Source organism: Mytilus edulis, chromosome 5 (genome assembly GCF_963676685.1).
Source record: "Mytilus edulis chromosome 5, xbMytEdul2.2, whole genome shotgun sequence".
NCBI lineage: Eukaryota > Metazoa > Mollusca > Bivalvia > Mytilida > Mytilidae > Mytilus > Mytilus edulis.
This window is the reverse complement of record NC_092348.1, coordinates 29895624-29914506: the sequence shown is the minus strand read 5'-3', so window position 1 is coordinate 29914506 and position 18883 is coordinate 29895624. Positions and strand designations below refer to the sequence as shown.

At 36.2% G+C, this 18883-nt stretch overlaps 26 non-coding genes across 26 annotated transcripts; all 26 read right to left on the bottom strand.

Moving 5' to 3' along the window:
- Positions 1-590: 590 nt before the first annotated feature.
- On the bottom strand, positions 591-673 carry Trnal-uaa (transfer RNA leucine (anticodon UAA)). The gene has a single exon. It is a non-coding gene; the product is annotated as a tRNA-Leu (tRNA).
- Positions 674-1270: 597 nt separating this feature from the next.
- Positions 1271-1353, bottom strand: Trnal-uaa (transfer RNA leucine (anticodon UAA)). Its single transcript has one exon. It is a non-coding gene; the product is annotated as a tRNA-Leu (tRNA).
- A 597-nt stretch (positions 1354-1950) lies between these two features.
- Trnal-uaa (transfer RNA leucine (anticodon UAA)) lies at positions 1951-2033 on the bottom strand. Its single transcript has one exon. It is a non-coding gene; the product is annotated as a tRNA-Leu (tRNA).
- Positions 2034-2631: 598 nt separating this feature from the next.
- Trnal-uaa (transfer RNA leucine (anticodon UAA)) lies at positions 2632-2714 on the bottom strand. The gene has a single exon. It is a non-coding gene; the product is annotated as a tRNA-Leu (tRNA).
- A 598-nt stretch (positions 2715-3312) lies between these two features.
- Trnal-uaa (transfer RNA leucine (anticodon UAA)) lies at positions 3313-3395 on the bottom strand. The gene has a single exon. It is a non-coding gene; the product is annotated as a tRNA-Leu (tRNA).
- Positions 3396-3992: 597 nt separating this feature from the next.
- Positions 3993-4075, bottom strand: Trnal-uaa (transfer RNA leucine (anticodon UAA)). Its single transcript has one exon. It is a non-coding gene; the product is annotated as a tRNA-Leu (tRNA).
- A 598-nt stretch (positions 4076-4673) lies between these two features.
- Positions 4674-4756, bottom strand: Trnal-uaa (transfer RNA leucine (anticodon UAA)). The gene has a single exon. It is a non-coding gene; the product is annotated as a tRNA-Leu (tRNA).
- Positions 4757-5354: 598 nt separating this feature from the next.
- On the bottom strand, positions 5355-5437 carry Trnal-uaa (transfer RNA leucine (anticodon UAA)). Its single transcript has one exon. It is a non-coding gene; the product is annotated as a tRNA-Leu (tRNA).
- Positions 5438-6034: 597 nt separating this feature from the next.
- Trnal-uaa (transfer RNA leucine (anticodon UAA)) lies at positions 6035-6117 on the bottom strand. Its single transcript has one exon. It is a non-coding gene; the product is annotated as a tRNA-Leu (tRNA).
- A 597-nt stretch (positions 6118-6714) lies between these two features.
- Trnal-uaa (transfer RNA leucine (anticodon UAA)) lies at positions 6715-6797 on the bottom strand. Its single transcript has one exon. It is a non-coding gene; the product is annotated as a tRNA-Leu (tRNA).
- Positions 6798-7394: 597 nt separating this feature from the next.
- Positions 7395-7477, bottom strand: Trnal-uaa (transfer RNA leucine (anticodon UAA)). Its single transcript has one exon. It is a non-coding gene; the product is annotated as a tRNA-Leu (tRNA).
- Positions 7478-8074: 597 nt separating this feature from the next.
- On the bottom strand, positions 8075-8157 carry Trnal-uaa (transfer RNA leucine (anticodon UAA)). The gene has a single exon. It is a non-coding gene; the product is annotated as a tRNA-Leu (tRNA).
- Positions 8158-8754: 597 nt separating this feature from the next.
- Positions 8755-8837, bottom strand: Trnal-uaa (transfer RNA leucine (anticodon UAA)). The gene has a single exon. It is a non-coding gene; the product is annotated as a tRNA-Leu (tRNA).
- A 597-nt stretch (positions 8838-9434) lies between these two features.
- On the bottom strand, positions 9435-9517 carry Trnal-uaa (transfer RNA leucine (anticodon UAA)). Its single transcript has one exon. It is a non-coding gene; the product is annotated as a tRNA-Leu (tRNA).
- A 597-nt stretch (positions 9518-10114) lies between these two features.
- Positions 10115-10197, bottom strand: Trnal-uaa (transfer RNA leucine (anticodon UAA)). Its single transcript has one exon. It is a non-coding gene; the product is annotated as a tRNA-Leu (tRNA).
- A 597-nt stretch (positions 10198-10794) lies between these two features.
- Trnal-uaa (transfer RNA leucine (anticodon UAA)) lies at positions 10795-10877 on the bottom strand. The gene has a single exon. It is a non-coding gene; the product is annotated as a tRNA-Leu (tRNA).
- Positions 10878-11474: 597 nt separating this feature from the next.
- Trnal-uaa (transfer RNA leucine (anticodon UAA)) lies at positions 11475-11557 on the bottom strand. The gene has a single exon. It is a non-coding gene; the product is annotated as a tRNA-Leu (tRNA).
- A 597-nt stretch (positions 11558-12154) lies between these two features.
- Trnal-uaa (transfer RNA leucine (anticodon UAA)) lies at positions 12155-12237 on the bottom strand. The gene has a single exon. It is a non-coding gene; the product is annotated as a tRNA-Leu (tRNA).
- Positions 12238-12834: 597 nt separating this feature from the next.
- Positions 12835-12917, bottom strand: Trnal-uaa (transfer RNA leucine (anticodon UAA)). Its single transcript has one exon. It is a non-coding gene; the product is annotated as a tRNA-Leu (tRNA).
- A 597-nt stretch (positions 12918-13514) lies between these two features.
- Positions 13515-13597, bottom strand: Trnal-uaa (transfer RNA leucine (anticodon UAA)). The gene has a single exon. It is a non-coding gene; the product is annotated as a tRNA-Leu (tRNA).
- Positions 13598-14194: 597 nt separating this feature from the next.
- Positions 14195-14277, bottom strand: Trnal-uaa (transfer RNA leucine (anticodon UAA)). The gene has a single exon. It is a non-coding gene; the product is annotated as a tRNA-Leu (tRNA).
- A 597-nt stretch (positions 14278-14874) lies between these two features.
- Trnal-uaa (transfer RNA leucine (anticodon UAA)) lies at positions 14875-14957 on the bottom strand. Its single transcript has one exon. It is a non-coding gene; the product is annotated as a tRNA-Leu (tRNA).
- Positions 14958-15554: 597 nt separating this feature from the next.
- Positions 15555-15637, bottom strand: Trnal-uaa (transfer RNA leucine (anticodon UAA)). The gene has a single exon. It is a non-coding gene; the product is annotated as a tRNA-Leu (tRNA).
- Positions 15638-16234: 597 nt separating this feature from the next.
- Trnal-uaa (transfer RNA leucine (anticodon UAA)) lies at positions 16235-16317 on the bottom strand. Its single transcript has one exon. It is a non-coding gene; the product is annotated as a tRNA-Leu (tRNA).
- A 597-nt stretch (positions 16318-16914) lies between these two features.
- Trnal-uaa (transfer RNA leucine (anticodon UAA)) lies at positions 16915-16997 on the bottom strand. The gene has a single exon. It is a non-coding gene; the product is annotated as a tRNA-Leu (tRNA).
- A 597-nt stretch (positions 16998-17594) lies between these two features.
- On the bottom strand, positions 17595-17677 carry Trnal-uaa (transfer RNA leucine (anticodon UAA)). The gene has a single exon. It is a non-coding gene; the product is annotated as a tRNA-Leu (tRNA).
- Between the last annotated feature and the right edge of the window lie 1206 nt (positions 17678-18883).

The following is an 18883-nucleotide window of genomic DNA, read 5'->3' as shown; positions in this document are numbered from 1 at the left end:
ATGGGGATCTTAAATGGTTACATGAATCTATAGCTACTTATCACAATGTTCGCATTTCATTTGTAAGGCGCAATTGTGTAGATCAAATACCGCAAAGGAAAAATAATCAAATAGACAGCCTTTTCATCGAAAATCCCGTGCAATTCAACTGATTTCATGCTGAAACATTCAATTAAGTGAAACTTGATGTTTTGTCAACCCGAGTACCGTTACTGTAAGAATTTTCATAATTGCGAGAGAAAAAAAAGTTTATCATCTCATAAACGATCATTTCACCGAAAGAAAAAAAAATCAATTCGCATCACGGGAGCAATTTTACATACAATATTTTTCCTTTTCATAAAAGTGTACTGCAAGGGCATATGATATCTGCTTAGTCATTTTAAGTGTTACTCCTGATTGCAGTTGCGCTATTAGGAAAAAATACTGCGGTAACAATTTAAAGCATTACTTACTGTTCTAGCAGCAACTGTAGATCTATATTTGGGAACTTTGATTGCATTGCTTATTCGATATTATAAGGAGCTTCACTTGCGTACAATTCACTCAGTTTCAGGCAAAACTTCAATTTGGTGTAATAAAAATAAGACTAGTGCGGGTGGGGTTCGAACCCACGCGGACATACGTCCATTGGAACTTAAGTCCAACGCCTTAACCACTCGGCCACCACACTGTTACAGATGGGGATCTTAAATGGTTACATGAATCTATAGCTACTTATCACAATGTTCGCATTTCATTTGTAAGGCGCAATTGTGTAGATCAAATACCGCAAAGGAAAAATAATCAAATAGACAGCCTTTTCATCGAAAATCCCGTGCAATTCAACTGATTTCATGCTGAAACATTCAATTAAGTGAAACTTGATGTTTTGTCAACCCGAGTACCGTTACTGTAAGAATTTTCATAATTGCGAGAGAAAAAAAAGTTTATCATCTCATAAACGATCATTTCACCGAAAGAAAAAAAAATCAATTCGCATCACGGGAGCAATTTTACATACAATATTTTTCCTTTTCATAAAAGTGTACTGCAAGGGCATATGATATCTGCTTAGTCATTTTAAGTGTTACTCCTGATTGCAGTTGCGCTATTAGGAAAAAATACTGCGGTAACAATTTAAAGCATTACTTACTGTTCTAGCAGCAACTGTAGATCTATATTTGGGAACTTTGATTGCATTGCTTATTCGATATTATAAGGAGCTTCACTTGCGTACAATTCACTCAGTTTCAGGCAAAACTTCAATTTGGTGTAATAAAAATAAGACTAGTGCGGGTGGGGTTCGAACCCACGCAAACATACGTCCATTGGAACTTAAGTCCAACGCCTTAACCACTCGGCCACCACACTGTTACAGATGGGGATCTTAAATGGTTACATGAATCTATAGCTACTTATCACAATGTTCGCATTTCATTTGTAAGGCGCAATTGTGTAGATCAAATACCGCAAAGGAAAAATAATCAAATAGACAGCCTTTTCATCGAAAATCCCGTGCAATTCAACTGATTTCATGCTGAAACATTCAATTAAGTGAAACTTGATGTTTTGTCAACCCGAGTACCGTTACTGTAAGAATTTTCATAATTGCGAGAGAAAAAAAAGTTTATCATCTCATAAACGATCATTTCACCGAAAGAAAAAAAAATCAATTCGCATCACGGGAGCAATTTTACATACAATATTTTTCCTTTTCATAAAAGTGTACTGCAAGGGCATATGATATCTGCTTAGTCATTTTAAGTGTTACTCCTGATTGCAGTTGCGCTATTAGGAAAAAATACTGCGGTAACAATTTAAAGCATTACTTACTGTTCTAGCAGCAACTGTAGATCTATATTTGGGAACTTTGATTGCATTGCTTATTCGATATTATAAGGAGCTTCACTTGCGTACAATTCACTCAGTTTCAGGCAAAACTTCAATTTGGTGTAATAAAAATAAGACTAGTGCGGGTGGGGTTCGAACCCACGCGGACATACGTCCATTGGAACTTAAGTCCAACGCCTTAACCACTCGGCCACCACACTGTTACAGATGGGGATCTTAAATGGTTACATGAATCTATAGCTACTTATCACAATGTTCGCATTTCATTTGTAAGGCGCAATTGTGTAGATCAAATACCGCAAAGGAAAAATAATCAAATAGACAGCCTTTTCATCGAAAATCCCGTGCAATTCAACTGATTTCATGCTGAAACATTCAATTAAGTGAAACTTGATGTTTTGTCAACCCGAGTACCGTTACTGTAAGAATTTTCATAATTGCGAGAGAAAAAAAAGTTTATCATCTCATAAACGATCATTTCACCGAAAGAAAAAAAAAATCAATTCGCATCACGGGAGCAATTTTACATACAATATTTTTCCTTTTCATAAAAGTGTACTGCAAGGGCATATGATATCTGCTTAGTCATTTTTAGTGTTACTCCTGATTGCAGTTGCGCTATTAGGAAAAAATACTGCGGTAACAATTTAAAGCATTACTTACTGTTCTAGCAGCAACTGTAGATCTATATTTGGGAACTTTGATTGCATTGCTTATTCGATATTATAAGGAGCTTCACTTGCGTACAATTCACTCAGTTTCAGGCAAAACTTCAATTTGGTGTAATAAAAATAAGACTAGTGCGGGTGGGGTTCGAACCCACGCGGACATACGTCCATTGGAACTTAAGTCCAACGCCTTAACCACTCGGCCACCACACTGTTACAGATGGGGATCTTAAATGGTTACATGAATCTATAGCTACTTATCACAATGTTCGCATTTCATTTGTAAGGCGCAATTGTGTAGATCAAATACCGCAAAGGAAAAATAATCAAATAGACAGCCTTTTCATCGAAAATCCCGTGCAATTCAACTGATTTCATGCTGAAACATTCAATTAAGTGAAACTTGATGTTTTGTCAACCCGAGTACCGTTACTGTAAGAATTTTCATAATTGCGAGAGAAAAAAAAGTTTATTATCTCATAAACGATCATTTCACCGAAAGAAAAAAAAAATCAATTCGCATCACGGGAGCAATTTTACATACAATATTTTTCCTTTTCATAAAAGTGTACTGCAAGGGCATATGATATCTGCTTAGTCATTTTTAGTGTTACTCCTGATTGCAGTTGCGCTATTAGGAAAAAATACTGCGGTAACAATTTAAAGCATTACTTACTGTTCTAGCAGCAACTGTAGATCTATATTTGGGAACTTTGATTGCATTGCTTATTCGATATTATAAGGAGCTTCACTTGCGTACAATTCACTCAGTTTCAGGCAAAACTTCAATTTGGTGTAATAAAAATAAGACTAGTGCGGGTGGGGTTCGAACCCACGCGGACATACGTCCATTGGAACTTAAGTCCAACGCCTTAACCACTCGGCCACCACACTGTTACAGATGGGGATCTTAAATGGTTACATGAATCTATAGCTACTTATCACAATGTTCGCATTTCATTTGTAAGGCGCAATTGTGTAGATCAAATACCGCAAAGGAAAAATAATCAAATAGACAGCCTTTTCATCGAAAATCCCGTGCAATTCAACTGATTTCATGCTGAAACATTCAATTAAGTGAAACTTGATGTTTTGTCAACCCGAGTACCGTTACTGTAAGAATTTTCATAATTGCGAGAGAAAAAAAAGTTTATCATCTCATAAACGATCATTTCACCGAAAGAAAAAAAAATCAATTCGCATCACGGGAGCAATTTTACATACAATATTTTTCCTTTTCATAAAAGTGTACTGCAAGGGCATATGATATCTGCTTAGTCATTTTAAGTGTTACTCCTGATTGCAGTTGCGCTATTAGGAAAAAATACTGCGGTAACAATTTAAAGCATTACTTACTGTTCTAGCAGCAACTGTAGATCTATATTTGGGAACTTTGATTGCATTGCTTATTCGATATTATAAGGAGCTTCACTTGCGTACAATTCACTCAGTTTCAGGCAAAACTTCAATTTGGTGTAATAAAAATAAGACTAGTGCGGGTGGGGTTCGAACCCACGCGGACATACGTCCATTGGAACTTAAGTCCAACGCCTTAACCACTCGGCCACCACACTGTTACAGATGGGGATCTTAAATGGTTACATGAATCTATAGCTACTTATCACAATGTTCGCATTTCATTTGTAAGGCGCAATTGTGTAGATCAAATACCGCAAAGGAAAAATAATCAAATAGACAGCCTTTTCATCGAAAATCCCGTGCAATTCAACTGATTTCATGCTGAAACATTCAATTAAGTGAAACTTGATGTTTTGTCAACCCGAGTACCGTTACTGTAAGAATTTTCATAATTGCGAGAGAAAAAAAAGTTTATCATCTCATAAACGATCATTTCACCGAAAGAAAAAAAAAATCAATTCGCATCACGGGAGCAATTTTACATACAATATTTTTCCTTTTCATAAAAGTGTACTGCAAGGGCATATGATATCTGCTTAGTCATTTTTAGTGTTACTCCTGATTGCAGTTGCGCTATTAGGAAAAAATACTGCGGTAACAATTTAAAGCATTACTTACTGTTCTAGCAGCAACTGTAGATCTATATTTGGGAACTTTGATTGCATTGCTTATTCGATATTATAAGGAGCTTCACTTGCGTACAATTCACTCAGTTTCAGGCAAAACTTCAATTTGGTGTAATAAAAATAAGACTAGTGCGGGTGGGGTTCGAACCCACGCGGACATACGTCCATTGGAACTTAAGTCCAACGCCTTAACCACTCGGCCACCACACTGTTACAGATGGGGATCTTAAATGGTTACATGAATCTATAGCTACTTATCACAATGTTCGCATTTCATTTGTAAGGCGCAATTGTGTAGATCAAATACCGCAAAGGAAAAATAATCAAATAGACAGCCTTTTCATCGAAAATCCCGTGCAATTCAACTGATTTCATGCTGAAACATTCAATTAAGTGAAACTTGATGTTTTGTCAACCCGAGTACCGTTACTGTAAGAATTTTCATAATTGCGAGAGAAAAAAAAGTTTATTATCTCATAAACGATCATTTCACCGAAAGAAAAAAAAAATCAATTCGCATCACGGGAGCAATTTTACATACAATATTTTTCCTTTTCATAAAAGTGTACTGCAAGGGCATATGATATCTGCTTAGTCATTTTTAGTGTTACTCCTGATTGCAGTTGCGCTATTAGGAAAAAATACTGCGGTAACAATTTAAAGCATTACTTACTGTTCTAGCAGCAACTGTAGATCTATATTTGGGAACTTTGATTGCATTGCTTATTCGATATTATAAGGAGCTTCACTTGCGTACAATTCACTCAGTTTCAGGCAAAACTTCAATTTGGTGTAATAAAAATAAGACTAGTGCGGGTGGGGTTCGAACCCACGCGGACATACGTCCATTGGAACTTAAGTCCAACGCCTTAACCACTCGGCCACCACACTGTTACAGATGGGGATCTTAAATGGTTACATGAATCTATAGCTACTTATCACAATGTTCGCATTTCATTTGTAAGGCGCAATTGTGTAGATCAAATACCGCAAAGGAAAAATAATCAAATAGACAGCCTTTTCATCGAAAATCCCGTGCAATTCAACTGATTTCATGCTGAAACATTCAATTAAGTGAAACTTGATGTTTTGTCAACCCGAGTACCGTTACTGTAAGAATTTTCATAATTGCGAGAGAAAAAAAAGTTTATCATCTCATAAACGATCATTTCACCGAAAGAAAAAAAAATCAATTCGCATCACGGGAGCAATTTTACATACAATATTTTTCCTTTTCATAAAAGTGTACTGCAAGGGCATATGATATCTGCTTAGTCATTTTAAGTGTTACTCCTGATTGCAGTTGCGCTATTAGGAAAAAATACTGCGGTAACAATTTAAAGCATTACTTACTGTTCTAGCAGCAACTGTAGATCTATATTTGGGAACTTTGATTGCATTGCTTATTCGATATTATAAGGAGCTTCACTTGCGTACAATTCACTCAGTTTCAGGCAAAACTTCAATTTGGTGTAATAAAAATAAGACTAGTGCGGGTGGGGTTCGAACCCACGCGGACATACGTCCATTGGAACTTAAGTCCAACGCCTTAACCACTCGGCCACCACACTGTTACAGATGGGGATCTTAAATGGTTACATGAATCTATAGCTACTTATCACAATGTTCGCATTTCATTTGTAAGGCGCAATTGTGTAGATCAAATACCGCAAAGGAAAAATAATCAAATAGACAGCCTTTTCATCGAAAATCCCGTGCAATTCAACTGATTTCATGCTGAAACATTCAATTAAGTGAAACTTGATGTTTTGTCAACCCGAGTACCGTTACTGTAAGAATTTTCATAATTGCGAGAGAAAAAAAAGTTTATCATCTCATAAACGATCATTTCACCGAAAGAAAAAAAAATCAATTCGCATCACGGGAGCAATTTTACATACAATATTTTTCCTTTTCATAAAAGTGTACTGCAAGGGCATATGATATCTGCTTAGTCATTTTAAGTGTTACTCCTGATTGCAGTTGCGCTATTAGGAAAAAATACTGCGGTAACAATTTAAAGCATTACTTACTGTTCTAGCAGCAACTGTAGATCTATATTTGGGAACTTTGATTGCATTGCTTATTCGATATTATAAGGAGCTTCACTTGCGTACAATTCACTCAGTTTCAGGCAAAACTTCAATTTGGTGTAATAAAAATAAGACTAGTGCGGGTGGGGTTCGAACCCACGCGGACATACGTCCATTGGAACTTAAGTCCAACGCCTTAACCACTCGGCCACCACACTGTTACAGATGGGGATCTTAAATGGTTACATGAATCTATAGCTACTTATCACAATGTTCGCATTTCATTTGTAAGGCGCAATTGTGTAGATCAAATACCGCAAAGGAAAAATAATCAAATAGACAGCCTTTTCATCGAAAATCCCGTGCAATTCAACTGATTTCATGCTGAAACATTCAATTAAGTGAAACTTGATGTTTTGTCAACCCGAGTACCGTTACTGTAAGAATTTTCATAATTGCGAGAGAAAAAAAAGTTTATCATCTCATAAACGATCATTTCACCGAAAGAAAAAAAAATCAATTCGCATCACGGGAGCAATTTTACATACAATATTTTTCCTTTTCATAAAAGTGTACTGCAAGGGCATATGATATCTGCTTAGTCATTTTAAGTGTTACTCCTGATTGCAGTTGCGCTATTAGGAAAAAATACTGCGGTAACAATTTAAAGCATTACTTACTGTTCTAGCAGCAACTGTAGATCTATATTTGGGAACTTTGATTGCATTGCTTATTCGATATTATAAGGAGCTTCACTTGCGTACAATTCACTCAGTTTCAGGCAAAACTTCAATTTGGTGTAATAAAAATAAGACTAGTGCGGGTGGGGTTCGAACCCACGCGGACATACGTCCATTGGAACTTAAGTCCAACGCCTTAACCACTCGGCCACCACACTGTTACAGATGGGGATCTTAAATGGTTACATGAATCTATAGCTACTTATCACAATGTTCGCATTTCATTTGTAAGGCGCAATTGTGTAGATCAAATACCGCAAAGGAAAAATAATCAAATAGACAGCCTTTTCATCGAAAATCCCGTGCAATTCAACTGATTTCATGCTGAAACATTCAATTAAGTGAAACTTGATGTTTTGTCAACCCGAGTACCGTTACTGTAAGAATTTTCATAATTGCGAGAGAAAAAAAAGTTTATCATCTCATAAACGATCATTTCACCGAAAGAAAAAAAAATCAATTCGCATCACGGGAGCAATTTTACATACAATATTTTTCCTTTTCATAAAAGTGTACTGCAAGGGCATATGATATCTGCTTAGTCATTTTAAGTGTTACTCCTGATTGCAGTTGCGCTATTAGGAAAAAATACTGCGGTAACAATTTAAAGCATTACTTACTGTTCTAGCAGCAACTGTAGATCTATATTTGGGAACTTTGATTGCATTGCTTATTCGATATTATAAGGAGCTTCACTTGCGTACAATTCACTCAGTTTCAGGCAAAACTTCAATTTGGTGTAATAAAAATAAGACTAGTGCGGGTGGGGTTCGAACCCACGCGGACATACGTCCATTGGAACTTAAGTCCAACGCCTTAACCACTCGGCCACCACACTGTTACAGATGGGGATCTTAAATGGTTACATGAATCTATAGCTACTTATCACAATGTTCGCATTTCATTTGTAAGGCGCAATTGTGTAGATCAAATACCGCAAAGGAAAAATAATCAAATAGACAGCCTTTTCATCGAAAATCCCGTGCAATTCAACTGATTTCATGCTGAAACATTCAATTAAGTGAAACTTGATGTTTTGTCAACCCGAGTACCGTTACTGTAAGAATTTTCATAATTGCGAGAGAAAAAAAAGTTTATCATCTCATAAACGATCATTTCACCGAAAGAAAAAAAAATCAATTCGCATCACGGGAGCAATTTTACATACAATATTTTTCCTTTTCATAAAAGTGTACTGCAAGGGCATATGATATCTGCTTAGTCATTTTAAGTGTTACTCCTGATTGCAGTTGCGCTATTAGGAAAAAATACTGCGGTAACAATTTAAAGCATTACTTACTGTTCTAGCAGCAACTGTAGATCTATATTTGGGAACTTTGATTGCATTGCTTATTCGATATTATAAGGAGCTTCACTTGCGTACAATTCACTCAGTTTCAGGCAAAACTTCAATTTGGTGTAATAAAAATAAGACTAGTGCGGGTGGGGTTCGAACCCACGCGGACATACGTCCATTGGAACTTAAGTCCAACGCCTTAACCACTCGGCCACCACACTGTTACAGATGGGGATCTTAAATGGTTACATGAATCTATAGCTACTTATCACAATGTTCGCATTTCATTTGTAAGGCGCAATTGTGTAGATCAAATACCGCAAAGGAAAAATAATCAAATAGACAGCCTTTTCATCGAAAATCCCGTGCAATTCAACTGATTTCATGCTGAAACATTCAATTAAGTGAAACTTGATGTTTTGTCAACCCGAGTACCGTTACTGTAAGAATTTTCATAATTGCGAGAGAAAAAAAAGTTTATCATCTCATAAACGATCATTTCACCGAAAGAAAAAAAAATCAATTCGCATCACGGGAGCAATTTTACATACAATATTTTTCCTTTTCATAAAAGTGTACTGCAAGGGCATATGATATCTGCTTAGTCATTTTAAGTGTTACTCCTGATTGCAGTTGCGCTATTAGGAAAAAATACTGCGGTAACAATTTAAAGCATTACTTACTGTTCTAGCAGCAACTGTAGATCTATATTTGGGAACTTTGATTGCATTGCTTATTCGATATTATAAGGAGCTTCACTTGCGTACAATTCACTCAGTTTCAGGCAAAACTTCAATTTGGTGTAATAAAAATAAGACTAGTGCGGGTGGGGTTCGAACCCACGCGGACATACGTCCATTGGAACTTAAGTCCAACGCCTTAACCACTCGGCCACCACACTGTTACAGATGGGGATCTTAAATGGTTACATGAATCTATAGCTACTTATCACAATGTTCGCATTTCATTTGTAAGGCGCAATTGTGTAGATCAAATACCGCAAAGGAAAAATAATCAAATAGACAGCCTTTTCATCGAAAATCCCGTGCAATTCAACTGATTTCATGCTGAAACATTCAATTAAGTGAAACTTGATGTTTTGTCAACCCGAGTACCGTTACTGTAAGAATTTTCATAATTGCGAGAGAAAAAAAAGTTTATCATCTCATAAACGATCATTTCACCGAAAGAAAAAAAAATCAATTCGCATCACGGGAGCAATTTTACATACAATATTTTTCCTTTTCATAAAAGTGTACTGCAAGGGCATATGATATCTGCTTAGTCATTTTAAGTGTTACTCCTGATTGCAGTTGCGCTATTAGGAAAAAATACTGCGGTAACAATTTAAAGCATTACTTACTGTTCTAGCAGCAACTGTAGATCTATATTTGGGAACTTTGATTGCATTGCTTATTCGATATTATAAGGAGCTTCACTTGCGTACAATTCACTCAGTTTCAGGCAAAACTTCAATTTGGTGTAATAAAAATAAGACTAGTGCGGGTGGGGTTCGAACCCACGCGGACATACGTCCATTGGAACTTAAGTCCAACGCCTTAACCACTCGGCCACCACACTGTTACAGATGGGGATCTTAAATGGTTACATGAATCTATAGCTACTTATCACAATGTTCGCATTTCATTTGTAAGGCGCAATTGTGTAGATCAAATACCGCAAAGGAAAAATAATCAAATAGACAGCCTTTTCATCGAAAATCCCGTGCAATTCAACTGATTTCATGCTGAAACATTCAATTAAGTGAAACTTGATGTTTTGTCAACCCGAGTACCGTTACTGTAAGAATTTTCATAATTGCGAGAGAAAAAAAAGTTTATCATCTCATAAACGATCATTTCACCGAAAGAAAAAAAAATCAATTCGCATCACGGGAGCAATTTTACATACAATATTTTTCCTTTTCATAAAAGTGTACTGCAAGGGCATATGATATCTGCTTAGTCATTTTAAGTGTTACTCCTGATTGCAGTTGCGCTATTAGGAAAAAATACTGCGGTAACAATTTAAAGCATTACTTACTGTTCTAGCAGCAACTGTAGATCTATATTTGGGAACTTTGATTGCATTGCTTATTCGATATTATAAGGAGCTTCACTTGCGTACAATTCACTCAGTTTCAGGCAAAACTTCAATTTGGTGTAATAAAAATAAGACTAGTGCGGGTGGGGTTCGAACCCACGCGGACATACGTCCATTGGAACTTAAGTCCAACGCCTTAACCACTCGGCCACCACACTGTTACAGATGGGGATCTTAAATGGTTACATGAATCTATAGCTACTTATCACAATGTTCGCATTTCATTTGTAAGGCGCAATTGTGTAGATCAAATACCGCAAAGGAAAAATAATCAAATAGACAGCCTTTTCATCGAAAATCCCGTGCAATTCAACTGATTTCATGCTGAAACATTCAATTAAGTGAAACTTGATGTTTTGTCAACCCGAGTACCGTTACTGTAAGAATTTTCATAATTGCGAGAGAAAAAAAAGTTTATCATCTCATAAACGATCATTTCACCGAAAGAAAAAAAAATCAATTCGCATCACGGGAGCAATTTTACATACAATATTTTTCCTTTTCATAAAAGTGTACTGCAAGGGCATATGATATCTGCTTAGTCATTTTAAGTGTTACTCCTGATTGCAGTTGCGCTATTAGGAAAAAATACTGCGGTAACAATTTAAAGCATTACTTACTGTTCTAGCAGCAACTGTAGATCTATATTTGGGAACTTTGATTGCATTGCTTATTCGATATTATAAGGAGCTTCACTTGCGTACAATTCACTCAGTTTCAGGCAAAACTTCAATTTGGTGTAATAAAAATAAGACTAGTGCGGGTGGGGTTCGAACCCACGCGGACATACGTCCATTGGAACTTAAGTCCAACGCCTTAACCACTCGGCCACCACACTGTTACAGATGGGGATCTTAAATGGTTACATGAATCTATAGCTACTTATCACAATGTTCGCATTTCATTTGTAAGGCGCAATTGTGTAGATCAAATACCGCAAAGGAAAAATAATCAAATAGACAGCCTTTTCATCGAAAATCCCGTGCAATTCAACTGATTTCATGCTGAAACATTCAATTAAGTGAAACTTGATGTTTTGTCAACCCGAGTACCGTTACTGTAAGAATTTTCATAATTGCGAGAGAAAAAAAAGTTTATCATCTCATAAACGATCATTTCACCGAAAGAAAAAAAAATCAATTCGCATCACGGGAGCAATTTTACATACAATATTTTTCCTTTTCATAAAAGTGTACTGCAAGGGCATATGATATCTGCTTAGTCATTTTAAGTGTTACTCCTGATTGCAGTTGCGCTATTAGGAAAAAATACTGCGGTAACAATTTAAAGCATTACTTACTGTTCTAGCAGCAACTGTAGATCTATATTTGGGAACTTTGATTGCATTGCTTATTCGATATTATAAGGAGCTTCACTTGCGTACAATTCACTCAGTTTCAGGCAAAACTTCAATTTGGTGTAATAAAAATAAGACTAGTGCGGGTGGGGTTCGAACCCACGCGGACATACGTCCATTGGAACTTAAGTCCAACGCCTTAACCACTCGGCCACCACACTGTTACAGATGGGGATCTTAAATGGTTACATGAATCTATAGCTACTTATCACAATGTTCGCATTTCATTTGTAAGGCGCAATTGTGTAGATCAAATACCGCAAAGGAAAAATAATCAAATAGACAGCCTTTTCATCGAAAATCCCGTGCAATTCAACTGATTTCATGCTGAAACATTCAATTAAGTGAAACTTGATGTTTTGTCAACCCGAGTACCGTTACTGTAAGAATTTTCATAATTGCGAGAGAAAAAAAAGTTTATCATCTCATAAACGATCATTTCACCGAAAGAAAAAAAAATCAATTCGCATCACGGGAGCAATTTTACATACAATATTTTTCCTTTTCATAAAAGTGTACTGCAAGGGCATATGATATCTGCTTAGTCATTTTAAGTGTTACTCCTGATTGCAGTTGCGCTATTAGGAAAAAATACTGCGGTAACAATTTAAAGCATTACTTACTGTTCTAGCAGCAACTGTAGATCTATATTTGGGAACTTTGATTGCATTGCTTATTCGATATTATAAGGAGCTTCACTTGCGTACAATTCACTCAGTTTCAGGCAAAACTTCAATTTGGTGTAATAAAAATAAGACTAGTGCGGGTGGGGTTCGAACCCACGCGGACATACGTCCATTGGAACTTAAGTCCAACGCCTTAACCACTCGGCCACCACACTGTTACAGATGGGGATCTTAAATGGTTACATGAATCTATAGCTACTTATCACAATGTTCGCATTTCATTTGTAAGGCGCAATTGTGTAGATCAAATACCGCAAAGGAAAAATAATCAAATAGACAGCCTTTTCATCGAAAATCCCGTGCAATTCAACTGATTTCATGCTGAAACATTCAATTAAGTGAAACTTGATGTTTTGTCAACCCGAGTACCGTTACTGTAAGAATTTTCATAATTGCGAGAGAAAAAAAAGTTTATCATCTCATAAACGATCATTTCACCGAAAGAAAAAAAAATCAATTCGCATCACGGGAGCAATTTTACATACAATATTTTTCCTTTTCATAAAAGTGTACTGCAAGGGCATATGATATCTGCTTAGTCATTTTAAGTGTTACTCCTGATTGCAGTTGCGCTATTAGGAAAAAATACTGCGGTAACAATTTAAAGCATTACTTACTGTTCTAGCAGCAACTGTAGATCTATATTTGGGAACTTTGATTGCATTGCTTATTCGATATTATAAGGAGCTTCACTTGCGTACAATTCACTCAGTTTCAGGCAAAACTTCAATTTGGTGTAATAAAAATAAGACTAGTGCGGGTGGGGTTCGAACCCACGCGGACATACGTCCATTGGAACTTAAGTCCAACGCCTTAACCACTCGGCCACCACACTGTTACAGATGGGGATCTTAAATGGTTACATGAATCTATAGCTACTTATCACAATGTTCGCATTTCATTTGTAAGGCGCAATTGTGTAGATCAAATACCGCAAAGGAAAAATAATCAAATAGACAGCCTTTTCATCGAAAATCCCGTGCAATTCAACTGATTTCATGCTGAAACATTCAATTAAGTGAAACTTGATGTTTTGTCAACCCGAGTACCGTTACTGTAAGAATTTTCATAATTGCGAGAGAAAAAAAAGTTTATCATCTCATAAACGATCATTTCACCGAAAGAAAAAAAAATCAATTCGCATCACGGGAGCAATTTTACATACAATATTTTTCCTTTTCATAAAAGTGTACTGCAAGGGCATATGATATCTGCTTAGTCATTTTAAGTGTTACTCCTGATTGCAGTTGCGCTATTAGGAAAAAATACTGCGGTAACAATTTAAAGCATTACTTACTGTTCTAGCAGCAACTGTAGATCTATATTTGGGAACTTTGATTGCATTGCTTATTCGATATTATAAGGAGCTTCACTTGCGTACAATTCACTCAGTTTCAGGCAAAACTTCAATTTGGTGTAATAAAAATAAGACTAGTGCGGGTGGGGTTCGAACCCACGCGGACATACGTCCATTGGAACTTAAGTCCAACGCCTTAACCACTCGGCCACCACACTGTTACAGATGGGGATCTTAAATGGTTACATGAATCTATAGCTACTTATCACAATGTTCGCATTTCATTTGTAAGGCGCAATTGTGTAGATCAAATACCGCAAAGGAAAAATAATCAAATAGACAGCCTTTTCATCGAAAATCCCGTGCAATTCAACTGATTTCATGCTGAAACATTCAATTAAGTGAAACTTGATGTTTTGTCAACCCGAGTACCGTTACTGTAAGAATTTTCATAATTGCGAGAGAAAAAAAAGTTTATCATCTCATAAACGATCATTTCACCGAAAGAAAAAAAAATCAATTCGCATCACGGGAGCAATTTTACATACAATATTTTTCCTTTTCATAAAAGTGTACTGCAAGGGCATATGATATCTGCTTAGTCATTTTAAGTGTTACTCCTGATTGCAGTTGCGCTATTAGGAAAAAATACTGCGGTAACAATTTAAAGCATTACTTACTGTTCTAGCAGCAACTGTAGATCTATATTTGGGAACTTTGATTGCATTGCTTATTCGATATTATAAGGAGCTTCACTTGCGTACAATTCACTCAGTTTCAGGCAAAACTTCAATTTGGTGTAATAAAAATAAGACTAGTGCGGGTGGGGTTCGAACCCACGCGGACATACGTCCATTGGAACTTAAGTCCAACGCCTTAACCACTCGGCCACCACACTGTTACAGATGGGGATCTTAAATGGTTACATGAATCTATAGCTACTTATCACAATGTTCGCATTTCATTTGTAAGGCGCAATTGTGTAGATCAAATACCGCAAAGGAAAAATAATCAAATAGACAGCCTTTTCATCGAAAATCCCGTGCAATTCAACTGATTTCATGCTGAAACATTCAATTAAGTGAAACTTGATGTTTTGTCAACCCGAGTACCGTTACTGTAAGAATTTTCATAATTGCGAGAGAAAAAAAAGTTTATCATCTCATAAACGATCATTTCACCGAAAGAAAAAAAAATCAATTCGCATCACGGGAGCAATTTTACATACAATATTTTTCCTTTTCATAAAAGTGTACTGCAAGGGCATATGATATCTGCTTAGTCATTTTAAGTGTTACTCCTGATTGCAGTTGCGCTATTAGGAAAAAATACTGCGGTAACAATTTAAAGCATTACTTACTGTTCTAGCAGCAACTGTAGATCTATATTTGGGAACTTTGATTGCATTGCTTATTCGATATTATAAGGAGCTTCACTTGCGTACAATTCACTCAGTTTCAGGCAAAACTTCAATTTGGTGTAATAAAAATAAGACTAGTGCGGGTGGGGTTCGAACCCACGCGGACATACGTCCATTGGAACTTAAGTCCAACGCCTTAACCACTCGGCCACCACACTGTTACAGATGGGGATCTTAAATGGTTACATGAATCTATAGCTACTTATCACAATGTTCGCATTTCATTTGTAAGGCGCAATTGTGTAGATCAAATACCGCAAAGGAAAAATAATCAAATAGACAGCCTTTTCATCGAAAATCCCGTGCAATTCAACTGATTTCATGCTGAAACATTCAATTAAGTGAAACTTGATGTTTTGTCAACCCGAGTACCGTTACTGTAAGAATTTTCATAATTGCGAGAGAAAAAAAAGTTTATCATCTCATAAACGATCATTTCACCGAAAGAAAAAAAAATCAATTCGCATCACGGGAGCAATTTTACATACAATATTTTTCCTTTTCATAAAAGTGTACTGCAAGGGCATATGATATCTGCTTAGTCATTTTAAGTGTTACTCCTGATTGCAGTTGCGCTATTAGGAAAAAATACTGCGGTAACAATTTAAAGCATTACTTACTGTTCTAGCAGCAACTGTAGATCTATATTTGGGAACTTTGATTGCATTGCTTATTCGATATTATAAGGAGCTTCACTTGCGTACAATTCACTCAGTTTCAGGCAAAACTTCAATTTGGTGTAATAAAAATAAGACTAGTGCGGGTGGGGTTCGAACCCACGCGGACATACGTCCATTGGAACTTAAGTCCAACGCCTTAACCACTCGGCCACCACACTGTTACAGATGGGGATCTTAAATGGTTACATGAATCTATAGCTACTTATCACAATGTTCGCATTTCATTTGTAAGGCGCAATTGTGTAGATCAAATACCGCAAAGGAAAAATAATCAAATAGACAGCCTTTTCATCGAAAATCCCGTGCAATTCAACTGATTTCATGCTGAAACATTCAATTAAGTGAAACTTGATGTTTTGTCAACCCGAGTACCGTTACTGTAAGAATTTTCATAATTGCGAGAGAAAAAAAAGTTTATCATCTCATAAACGATCATTTCACCGAAAGAAAAAAAAATCAATTCGCATCACGGGAGCAATTTTACATACAATATTTTTCCTTTTCATAAAAGTGTACTGCAAGGGCATATGATATCTGCTTAGTCATTTTAAGTGTTACTCCTGATTGCAGTTGCGCTATTAGGAAAAAATACTGCGGTAACAATTTAAAGCATTACTTACTGTTCTAGCAGCAACTGTAGATCTATATTTGGGAACTTTGATTGCATTGCTTATTCGATATTATAAGGAGCTTCACTTGCGTACAATTCACTCAGTTTCAGGCAAAACTTCAATTTGGTGTAATAAAAATAAGACTAGTGCGGGTGGGGTTCGAACCCACGCGGACATACGTCCATTGGAACTTAAGTCCAACGCCTTAACCACTCGGCCACCACACTGTTACAGATGGGGATCTTAAATGGTTACATGAATCTATAGCTACTTATCACAATGTTCGCATTTCATTTGTAAGGCGCAATTGTGTAGATCAAATACCGCAAAGGAAAAATAATCAAATAGACAGCCTTTTCATCGAAAATCCCGTGCAATTCAACTGATTTCATGCTGAAACATTCAATTAAGTGAAACTTGATGTTTTGTCAACCCGAGTACCGTTACTGTAAGAATTTTCATAATTGCGAGAGAAAAAAAAGTTTATCATCTCATAAACGATCATTTCACCGAAAGAAAAAAAAATCAATTCGCATCACGGGAGCAATTTTACATACAATATTTTTCCTTTTCATAAAAGTGTACTGCAAGGGCATATGATATCTGCTTAGTCATTTTAAGTGTTACTCCTGATTGCAGTTGCGCTATTAGGAAAAAATACTGCGGTAACAATTTAAAGCATTACTTACTGTTCTAGCAGCAACTGTAGATCTATATTTGGGAACTTTGATTGCATTGCTTATTCGATATTATAAGGAGCTTCACTTGCGTACAATTCACTCAGTTTCAGGCAAAACTTCAATTTGGTGTAATAAAAATAAGACTAGTGCGGGTGGGGTTCGAACCCACGCGGACATACGTCCATTGGAACTTAAGTCCAACGCCTTAACCACTCGGCCACCACACTGTTACAGATGGGGATCTTAAATGGTTACATGAATCTATAGCTACTTATCACAATGTTCGCATTTCATTTGTAAGGCGCAATTGTGTAGATCAAATACCGCAAAGGAAAAATAATCAAATAGACAGCCTTTTCATCGAAAATCCCGTGCAAGTAAAATGTATTTCAAAATAACACTTTATGGTGCCTTATTCTTAGAGACTAATCACATCTTAACTGAGATATAAGAAAGAACTGGTTCCCGGAACTTCAAATGTACCAAGACAGGTACTTCAGATCTGACAAACAGACAACACGTACACCTTTTTAAAAACTTCATGCAATATTTTTATTATTCAAAATTACCAGTCCAAAAGTGTTCTACCATGACCACCAACATTCAATCAGCTTTCATTTGATGCCCAAATTACCTAAATATTCTACATATTTTGAAAGTTATACCTACGTGTAGGAACTATTTTGTGTTAATTATGTACTACTTTCTGGTATGTGCTTTCTGGCCGGGCCCGAATTTTACCAACACCAACATAAAATCTGATTTGCAATTTGCGTAAGAATTTCCTCAGTATTAGTACCGTTTGTTTGTCATAGGCAATTATACATAAAAAAAAACCACCCAAAAACAACCTTACAACGCTTACACATATATGAATAGTAATTATTAATACAAAACGATTTAAGTAACTACATGATGAATATTTAAGGCATTGTGATGACGAACGGGTTTTAGATAATCAAGCGGGAATCTTTCAAACTAGTTCACGTAATGATATTATCTCTAATAAACTACACTTTCGAAATAAGTCGTTGGCCGTTTGAATTTTTGCGTTTTTCATTTTACAGATTTCCCTAATTTTGGTCATAAAAATTGGTTAAAAACTGAAAATGATTTTAAAATCGATCTTACCTCACTATTTTATAACAGATTAATTATCAATAAACGTATCATTTACAAGATATCTTAGTGTCAAAACAACTAAATTTTTGTCATTTTCTACATTGGACATGCTTTTTTCTATGATATAATTAAAAATCCTAAGGCTTACATTACTGAAATGGCTCCACCACAGATACAACTGCAGAGTTCAGCGAAAGACAACCCGGAACGTGCCAAGAACAATTGAATTTACAAAAAAATAGAAGTGTCAGGCAAGATGCCACTATGAGTGTCGTTATCTCTTTCCCAGCACCATCCATAATAACATTATT